General features: G+C 38.4%; 1 long non-coding RNA gene across 1 annotated transcript; it reads left to right on the forward strand.

Moving 5' to 3' along the window:
* Positions 1-7,694: 7,694 nt before the first annotated feature.
* LOC112843462 (uncharacterized) lies at positions 7,695-10,054 on the forward strand. The gene is made up of 4 exons (XR_003215809.1): positions 7,695-8,138; positions 8,768-8,891; positions 9,181-9,561; positions 9,930-10,054. It is a non-coding gene; the product is annotated as an uncharacterized LOC112843462 (long non-coding RNA).
* Positions 10,055-10,997: the final 943 nt, after the last annotated feature.

Below are 10,997 nucleotides of genomic sequence, written 5' to 3' on the forward strand. Positions count from 1 at the left end.
CGCTTTTTTTTTCCACGAACTGCAGATGATGAAATCCTCTTTATTTCAGAAAGTGTCCCTAAGCTACTGCGGCTCATACTTACTGAGTTCTCTAACTACTTCTTTACTATGTTAGTAAACTTTTTGAACAAGAAAGGTGTTGTAGATTTAAAGACACATCTTAATTGAAGCAAAGGCAAAACATCTGAATGAATTTTATGTGGCTGTTCATATTAAATCCATCAAAGAGTGAAAATCCAAAAGCTGCTGCAATCCTTTGTATTAATGATCTCTCTCTCTCTCTCTCTCTGTGTGTGTGTGTGTGTGTGTGTGTGTGAGAGTGAGTGCGGGCGGGCGGGCGTGCGTGCTCGCAGAAGGAAGGTCAAGGCAGGGCAGGAGTTGTTTTTTTTTAATGCATTTCCAATCAGCTTTTTTTTTTTTTTTGCAAGAAGTGTAGCTCATACATTGCAATAAATGTATTCTGCTACATTTGCTAATGAGAGAACATGTTTTTCATCATAAAGACTGAAAATAAGCATTGTTAAAGTGTCACTTCACTAATGCTGCTGGGAGAAACAAGTGTTGACTCGTTTTTTGTTTTTTTTTTGTTAAATACATGACTTAAAACACTAAACTCTAATTTCAAAGGTTTATTTTAAGTTTAAAGAATATAAGAGCTGGTAAGACGATGAGTTTTGCTTCTCACTGTCCATATAATGTTGTAGTATCCATTATCATGTATGCTACTTTGCTCTGTGGACTGTAAAATGTTTCATTGTATTCATAAAATAAACCAGACTTTCAATGTCTGAATCTTTTACCGTTTTTCTGCTTTTGTTCACCCCAAGTTGACAAAGCCCAAGGAGATCCAGAGTTAACTCACTAACAGTGTGGAGCAATCTCAGTGTATTTAGCTGCTTTTACCCTAAACACAATCAGCTGACTGAGAGAAATGCCTGTAGTCATCCACTTTGGTCATGATGAATGTTGAAGGAGATTTGTTCCATATTCACCTTATACTAGTGTTCTCTACACTTAATCCAACACTACTATGTTCTATTTTAATCCAGATTCCTTTTATAGATTACAGTGAAATTTGTTAAACCATTGCTTAACGCAGAGGTTCCCAAACTGGGGGGGGTATGAATTTTTTTTTAAAAAAGAAAGGAAAAAAAGAACGCTTGGACAGGTTTTTGACGGGGCTCCCACATAAACGCAAAGCAGGAGATGAAGCATCACCAAATATGTTTTCAAACCAACTTCCTTCCAAGCCAAAGACTAGAAAATCTGGTGAGGCATATCTTCCCTTTGGCTTCACCTGCACAAGTGCCAGGGTAGGTCTCCCCTGCGAAATTAGTTTCCCTGCGTCGGGAGCAGCGCTGGGCTCTCCAAATCATGGACAAAACAGTATCCCACATTCTTCATTTTTAGTTCACAGTAAGTTAGTAATGACTAACTTCTCCTGACATTTTGGACATGTTAGCTCTTTATACAGTAAAGTTACAGTGGGATACAAATAACATTAGGCTGATCCTGCCACGATTTGTTCCCCCTGTTCAAATCACGGACAAACAGTATCCCACAGTCATTTATGTGGGATACTGAGAGGCATTTTTTGAAAAATGTATTGATAGCAATGTTGAATATTATTACACAGGAAAAAAAAAACAACTACACGTAAAATAATTACACCGTGACGCCTCTGCCTTTCTAAATGGAGGGACAGTAACTGCGTGTGTATATGTAAGCGTGTAAAACCTGAAGATAATCAGATTAACAGTATTTTGTCTCTATCCGCCATTGTAGAAATTTATCTCATGTAAAAAATAACGTGGCACAGCGTGGCGTGAAAAAAGGCAGATACCTTTGACGTTGCGTGACGAACTCTGTATTCCCCATCCACATGTAAACGCAAAAACTGAGTTTTAAAAATCTCCGTTTTCGGTGATTCGAAACGCCGTTTACGTGTGTACGAAAGGTCCAAACGCATAGAAACAGCTGCGTTTTTAAAAATACCGCTGTAGGTGTAGAGGTAGTCTTGATGCATTCTCAATCATCCAGGAAAGTAAATCTCCAAAAGTTGAATCTGTTTCAACTTTTGGAGGTGTAGAGGTAGTGTTTATTACACTACTGTAATAAATTACAGTAGTGTATTTTATTACTATCTGTAATTTATTGCAGTTTACTTGTATTTGTTTAATTGTTTACTAAAGGTTTGAGGTGTGAAATGAACTGCACGGGAGTTTGAAAACAAAATATGGGTGTGTGTGGCTGGAGGATGTGATTGTGTGTGTGTGTGTGTGTGGGGGGGGGATTTTCTTGTAAAGCAAAGGGGGGCCTACCAAAAAAAGTTTGGGAACCACTGGCTTAATGGGACAGAAGTATAAGTCACTCTTTACTAACACATTGTAGATAAGTTTATTGCTGAACGACACAGCTGGCAGTCTCACACACACTATAGAATTTTAAAGTTCTTGTGTACAACGGTTTAGCTACAGATATAACTTCTACTTTTGATAAAGATCACTCCCTCTGCATATTTGTTAAGAAATACAGCATCTTTACTGGGATATTTATTGTCAACTATGCAATTTTCCAAATGTGTGTGGAGTAAAATGTTGTCCCCATGAATCATTCAGGATTAACAACACAAACTGTTTTGATAGCAGAAACAGTCTGCCTTATAGTTCCCATACTTTACCGCTAGTTTTACAAACACATTCTTCTTCATATCTGTTTAATTGGTTTTTTATGAAACTAATTTTCAATAGTACAACCAACGTCTTTTCCTTGCTCCCCAGTATAAATGCAAGAATTTTGCAGGATTTATTGAAACTGTCACAATTTAACACCCAATGCCATAAACAGAGTTGATCCATGTCTCTATGGACACTGTTTCATACATCAACAGCTCTGAAAATCACTTTTAAAGTAATGTAGAACATGATCTCTCTCACTCTCAGCGTCTCTAAAAAAAACCCAGCAAACTGACAATCACCTCTAAAGAAGGGGGTTAGTTTATAGGTTTTTTGCTTGTTTGTTTGTTTGTTTGTTTTGTTTTTTATCAGGCGCAACACCATGTAATGCATGAATGTTAGACTCTTTCACCAGACCATGTTGCTAGCCCAGCCACCATGCTCAGGGTCTCTGAGCTCTAACCCTGGCTGCCAAATGTGCCTCTGAGCCTCTTGTGCCTTTTCACCACCAGACTAAGTTTGTAGTCTCGTCTCACCTACTAATATTATTTTATTACAGGACAATATTCAGCTAGGTTACTACTTTGACTTTCTTACTTTGAGCACATTTCTGAGCCCATACATTATCAAACTTCTACTTGAGTATTTCTGACACTAGCAGCTATACTTCTACTTAAGTCGCCTCTGTCAGTGCGCCCCAGGGCAGCTGTGGCTACAATGTAGCTTGCCATCACCAGTGTGTGAATGTGTGTGTGAATGGGTGGATGACTGAATGTAGTGTAAAGCGCTTTGGGGTCCTTAGGGACTAAGTAAAGTGCTATACAAGTACAGGCCATTTACCATTTACCATTTAAGTAAATAATGCCTGCATTATCGGTATAAAGCTGTCTGTAATTCTTTAGCAGTTCATGCAAAAATTATAAATTAAACCTGCACCACAGCTAACTCTTTTTAATAACCAATAACAGGTGTATTTCTTAGATCTACTGATACAGCCAAAACACTCTGCTTGTATAATGCCATATTCTCTCCCAGCATACCCTTGTCTCACAACAGGGTGATTCCCAAAGTACGTCTCAATATACAGAGACTCTAAAACCAGAACATGAAGATGAAGTTGGAAGATCAAAGATTAAGGTTTGTGTTTTTATAGCATGAAGTAAACTGTCCCCTTGTCTTCTAGGCCTTGGCTATGGGCAGAAATCTGTGCCATCAGAAACTGAATTTGAATATGTTAAATTTGAATTTGAATTACTCGGATTGAATCTGAATTGTAACTTGAATGAAAGCTTTTGAAAACTGAATATGAATTAGTCTAATTTGAAATTGAATATTTGGTTTGAAAATGAATTGATTTGCTTTGAAACTGTATTTTATCCTTTAAAAATTCAGCTCTCGAATAATTTCAGATTCACTTCTCACCATTCAGTTTCAGTTCTACAATTCAATTTCAGTTCCAAAATTCAGTTTTTTGGGACTTACATCCGGTTCCGGTTCAAGTGCAGATTAATAGAACTACGTTTTACTAGCGGACTGAAAGTGTTACTGACGGGAATCTACAGCGTCTTGAGCTGAATTAAGACTTCAGAAGTCATTCGTCATGTCGAATGACCAGCGGATAAACTCTCAGGTTGGTAATAAATGTATTACATGTATAAGAACAAGCGTCATGTTAACAAATGATAGCCGTACAGTAACTTTTATGCTTATTGTAGCTGTTAGCTAAAAACGCTAATTTAGCGTAGTTTGCCCTGATTTCAGCTTTGACAAACAAATGTGATCGACTGTTTCTAGTAGAAATCCAAAGTTGTCATCTTGTACCCTGTCAGAGCCCTGTATGCTTGCAGAGACCCCTACAGTAGGGAAACATGCAAAACAGTGTCCAAACCTTTGTATTTGAGCTTTATTTATGTCTTACACAGCATCCCAACTCTTTAGCTAACTTAATAACTTTAGCTAAAGTGAATAGTTAGTCTTATTCATTAGTGCAGCATTACTGGATCACCTTCGTTTGAAGTGATATAATATGATATACAACTATCACTGAAACAGCAAACTTTGTAAATAAAAAAAACAACACTTCTCATTCTCTAAACGTTTGGCCACAGCTGTAGATTACACTATCAGTGCTTGTTCACTCTTGACAATAATTACATTTCTAAATTCTCTTTGTGCATTTACAGGTAAACAATATCTAATATTTTATCTAAATGACTGCTTTGTCTTTGAAAAGGTGAAGAGCCTGAGGCCAGTGACAGTCCAGTTCTACTCTAAGTACATCCTTACGGTGGCTCACAGGACAAGGCTACATTCCTGTCCTGCCAGAAGAGAAGAGAAACTTCAGAGTCTTCATGAAGTTCAACCACACCTGTCATATTGCGTATGACAGGGGTCTCAAACTCCAGTCCTCGAGGGCCGGTTTCATGCAACTTTTCCATGCCCTCGAGGACTGGAGTTTGAGACCCCTGCCATATGGTGTTTATGCAGTTTTCTACCCCACAGTTACAGCATGTCTGACTGCCTGTTCAGCATATGCAAAAATATATGATGAGTTTAAGAATGTGATGACTAAGGCCTTCCATTATGGTGTTTGTCATCACATGTCACAGACATCTGGATGATCATTTGGAATAAACAAAAAACAAAAAACTTGTTACTTCATCTTTTATCTTTATTATTATTATTGTTCTTATTTTACATTTTTCATTGTTAGGCATTAGGTTTATTTATAATAGTCCTTTCCAACTTCTTTCCCTCTTCCATGTTACTGTGTCAGCATCTATTTGGGGTTGGGAGTGGAACAGAAAGTGCCATTTAAACCAGGAGAGGTTCTTATATTTCAGAAGAAGGGATTAATTTAAAAAAAAAAAATGACCTCAATGCCATATTTTATTTAGGAACCCTAGAGAGCACTTTGCAAAATAACACATTCTTATAATTTCACCCTCAGATGAGCCAAGCTACGACTGTCAGGGAAGGTGATGTAGGTACAGAGCATGTGAGAGTGGTTAAGTTAATGTCTCTTGTCTAGATGAAGGCACAGGAGGGATCAATGGCACGGCGTAGAGATTCAGTATCTTCAGTCTTCAGTGGACACTCCATTTCTGGCACAAAACACCTGTAAAAGATGGTCGATTTAGGAGGAGACCCGACAACTTCAGCCTGTCAAACATAGCAATGGAGCAGTATGTTTAAAAAACAAAAATCTAATTAAGCATGCACTCAGTACCCTAAGAATTATTATGGTACTTAAACACAGTGATAGTTGTATATCATATTATATTACTTCAAACAGAGGTGATCCAGTAATGCTGCACTAATGAATAAGACTAACTATTCACTTTAGCTAAAGTTATTAAGTTAGCTAAAGAGTTGGGATGCTGTGTAAGACATAAATAAAGCTAAAATACAAAGGTTTGGACACTGTTTTGCATGTTTCCCTACTGTAGGGGTCTCTGCAAGCATACAGGGCTCTGACAGGGTACAAGATGACAACTTTGGAATTCTACTAGAAACAGTCGATCATATTTGTTTGTCAAAGCTGAAATCAGGGCAAACTACGCTAAATTAGCGTTTTTAGTTAACAGCTACAATAAGCATAAAGGTTACTGTACGGCTATCATTTGTTAACATGACGCTTGTTCTTATACATGTAATACATTTATTACCAACCTGAGAGTTTATCCGCTGGTCATTCGACATGACGAATGACTTCTGAAGTCTTAATTCAGCTCAAGACGCTGTAGATTCCCGTCAGTAACACTTTCAGTCTGCTAGTAAAACGTAGTTTTATTAATCTGCGCTTGAACCGGAACCGGATGTAAGTCCCAAAAAACTGAATTTTGGAACTGAAATTGAATTGTAGAACTGAAACTGAATGGTGAGAAGTGAATCTGAAATTATTCGAGAGCTGAATTTTTAAAGGATAAAATACAGTTTCAAAGCAAATCAATTCATTTTCAAACCATAAATTCAATTTCAAATTAGACTAATTCAAATTCAGTTTTCAAAAGCTTTCATTCAAGTTACAATTCAGATTCAATCCGAGTAATTCAAATTCAAATTTAACATATTCAAATTCAGTTTCTGATGGCACAGATTTCTGCCCATACTTGGCGTGCGTACCTTAGAAGTCAGATTATACATTAGTCATACTTCCAAAAACATTTTGAATTCCATTTATAACTAAGCTGTCAAGCTGATATCAGACATCTTGTGCTCATCTGTATGGAACTCCAAAGTGTTCAAAATTAAATAAATAAATAGGTCATGATGAAATAAATAACTACGTGAATAAATAAGACACAGATATGTAATGTGAGAATGATATTGTGAAATAATGGAACACATTTTGAATGACTTTGTCTGTCAATCAGTATAAGTGGGTTGGACCTTTGCACCTATTGGCTTATCGTTTACCATCGACTAGTTTTCCTGGATACCTGCTCCGTGGACGGCTGTTACAGCTAGCAACAGCGTGCTAGGCTAGGCAGTGGCGGTCCTAGCTTGTTTGGCGCCCCGGGCGAACACTCCCTTGTTTGTTTACTTGCACTGCTGTAACTGGAGCCTCGTCGTCTTGTCTCTCTATATACTGTACTGTATGTAGCGGAGATGACAAAGTTTACTTTGACTTCAGCGGCAAGCAGGCGCACCGAGGGCTCTCGCGCTCACTTTTCGCGTATTGAATTTCAAAAAAACACCAGTGCAAATTATAAGTCTGTATCATAATGTCTGGTGTTTTCGTGTTTGTTGGTTTGTTTTTATTTTGTTTTATTTTGCGAGTTGATTATTAGATGCTGCTCCAGCCAGCCAGAGAATCCCCCGCCGCCCCGCCCTCTCCTCCCTGTGCTGCAAGCAGCAGGCGCACCTCGCAAACGGAGGGCGCCCTTACTCCCAGCAAATGGGCGGTAGAAAACTGATCGGTGCCTATGCCATTCCCAATATGTGCTGGCTGATGTCGGGGCAGCATGAGTACGAGCAATTTTTTTTTTTTTTTTTTTTGCCGATGCCCGTGATGCCGCCCCCCACCACGATGCCGCCCCGGGCAACCGCCGTGTCGCCCGTATCTAAAACCGCTACTGGTGCTAGGTCAAAAGTCACGGAGGATTGCGGACTGGTGTGAACTTCAGTCAATTCTGTTCATTTTAGCAGATCAGATAGAGAGGGATCATTTACCTGTAGATACTGTTTTGAGTCGTTTAGATGATGTTTCTGAAATGCTTGGGATGATAATTGCTCTTCAAGATGTTAGCATCGAAGGTTTCAGATCAATTCAGCACCGTGTTCATTTGGAATACGCCGAGGAGGAAGAGCAGTCTTCAAATATTGGTCGTCCACGTCTTGAAATCCCGGTGGAGCACTCAGGACTTTAGTGCTGTCCGGGATAACCATCGGGGTTATTGCCGATATGTTTTCTGTGTCTCCGAGTACAATTAGGAGGAAAATGACAGAGGAAGGTCTAAGGTAAGGTTATGCTGTAATTGAACACCTGTGTGATTCTGTACACAGCATTGTTTAGATGTTGACCTTAATTATGACGTTTGACAATGAAATATTATCGCTTACTTTTTTTTTTGTTACTGTCTAAGTGGGGCAGCTACGGCTAAAGCTATCGGCGCCATCTCGGCGTTGAGACACGTTTAGCTGGCGCAGTGTTAGCTGTTAGAGTGTGTTAACTCAGAGACTGGGGCAGTGGAACCTGTAGGAACCTTTTATACTGAGAGTAGACCCACCAGCTTTCCACAGTCTACTTACTTATCACATCTTGTTAGACAACAGGGTCATTAGTGCTTTAAATAGTACATAGTTGAATGTTTCATTGCTGTTTGCAGTTGATTGTTCTCTGATAATACATAACAAAGTTGATGTTAAATAGCGAATTTATTGAAATGGTTTTGTCTATTTCAGCAGCATATAAATATCATACTTTTATAAATATACTTTTATAAAGATACTTTTATAAATATCATACTTTCTCTGGTGTCTTCAGTAAAGCTAAAACAAGAATACATTTACATCCTCGGTTCTTTCAGTATTAATTGGAAAACTTTGTTGAGATTTGCTGTTATATGAAAAAAATGTTTTCTGTGCAGAAAATCTGATAGGAATTCTTCTATTGGAGATGTGGATTTGGATTCAAAAGTGCTGGACATTCAGCGTCATCACCCAAATGCCGACTGCAGAATGATGATGGGACATCAGGCATACACATTCAAAGTAAGCTGATATTGTTAAAATATCCAAACACCAGTTTCCGGCCTGGAAAGCATGTGTCAGTGTGGCCTTGATGTGATATTTTAATGTAGCCATCAAAAATGATTAGCATGTTCTTATCACTGTTATGCAGTTATGTTCCTGTTTGAACCAGTCTGTAAACGATTCTCTCTCCTCACTAAATCTGTACAGCACCTGAAGCAATGATGATCTGTCCCATATGCATTACAGTGTTTACAATACAGTCTTTTTGTAGTTGTTAGTACTAAGACATGATCTGTTTGTTAATCAGGATTTCGACTGATGGATTCAATGAGACGAGTCAATCCAGAAGAGGTCAAGATGCGACGGTTATCTATTAAGACTGCAAGGCGTTTTCAGTACAGTGTACCAGCAGCAAATCACCTTTGGCATATAGATGGAAATCAGCATTGAGCACCTGTGGAGGGATGTATATGAAAACATCTTCACCCAGCTGGAGATTCAAGGACTGCTCAACCCTGGTGAAAAAATTCACTTGTTTGCTCTGCACAGATGCTTTTTGCATCACATTCAACATCGTCTTCAGTCATTCCAGGAAGCATGGAATCAGCACGGACTCAGAAAAGCAAACAACCATTCACCCCTGCACCTCTGGTTGCTGCACAGAAAGGAGAGACAAGATTTGTCACAGGTACATGACTATTTGATCCGTATTTGTTCTTGTATGTAAAACTCTGCTATCTGTAGTGGAGATGAGTTTATTTCTACTGTGCAAGTTGGTGTACCAATTTTTTTTTTCCTGTAAGTGGAAATGTCTCCCAAGCCATTCTCTCCTTTTATCCCATCTGTCAGGTATAGATGGCAAAACTTTAAACAAAGTTAAATTTGTTATACCTGAAGGGAACCAGTCCTGACCTAGAATGGGTGAATGAATAATTAGTTGGTAGCCAATGCCTAAGAAACTCACATAGGCCCTGGCAGACTCAATAAGTCCATCTAGGAACAGCTGCAGGAAACACCTCTTCAGTTTAGATTTAAGACATGTGGATGGTCTTTCAGGTTGATGAGGATTATGGTGTGGACTGGACAGGACCACATAATCACCGCCCATCAAATGAGATCACCATTCCTGAGATTCAGCTCCCACGTGCACTGAATGAACGAGACCCTGCTGTGCTACCAAACAACAACGTTTCACTCAGTCAAGCTTTGGATGCCTACTATGAAACTGTTCAGTCACTCAAACTTATATTTGAGACCTCACCTTAACTCTTCAAAGTAAGCAGGTGCAATATGTTCACACCCTATTTCTTGCATAACCATACTTCAAAATCACTTGTAGAAAGACACTATCACATTTAATCAATTTCTATGTCAGGAGGATTTTTTTTTAAATTTCTACATCTCTGGCTTTGTAGCTAATACTGACTCAAAACAGCATAACCAATTTCATTTTCAACAAAACAGTGGGTGGCTATAAAACAGGATTTGTTTTATACAGCTGTCACTTTAATGATATTCATTTCTTGGTTGGATGTACAGTACATGTCAACTCTGAGCAGATTTAATACAATGAACACAGAACAGTAGTGTAACATCTTAATTCAAATAATTTTTTCTAGAAAATTTTTTTGTACCTGTAGCGAGTATAAATAAAACAGTGTAATTTATAATGTACAGTGAACAACTTATTTTGATATCTGAACTCTTTGTCAGTTTATATAAAAAAAAAACAACCCATAAATGCTCACCTGTACTGTGTATTTTTCACTGTCAAGTGTATTAAAAGGAACTAGAACTCACTAGATTGTCCATTTCTTTGAACACTGAATACAGTAATGTGATGCAAGAAAGAAGAAATGGTCTAATCTTACCATGTGGTTATGGAATCAATCCTAAACCAGACCAAAACCTGAGTCAGTAGATTTGAGACACACCTGAATGTCCATTAGAAATGACTCATAGGTACAGTAGTGTGCAGGAAGACGTAGTACTTCAAAACAGGTGGAAGACTGCTGTTGACCACTTCCACAATCATTTCTCTCGGCAAGACTTCCCATCCTGTCCAAAACTTGATGAGGGCTTTTCGTTGTGCACAAGATGCTGCAACAGAAGATTGTTTTAAAC

The sequence above is a fragment of the Oreochromis niloticus genome, linkage group LG22 (assembly GCF_001858045.2).
Source record: "Oreochromis niloticus isolate F11D_XX linkage group LG22, O_niloticus_UMD_NMBU, whole genome shotgun sequence".
In the NCBI taxonomy this organism is placed as follows: domain Eukaryota; kingdom Metazoa; phylum Chordata; class Actinopteri; order Cichliformes; family Cichlidae; genus Oreochromis; species Oreochromis niloticus.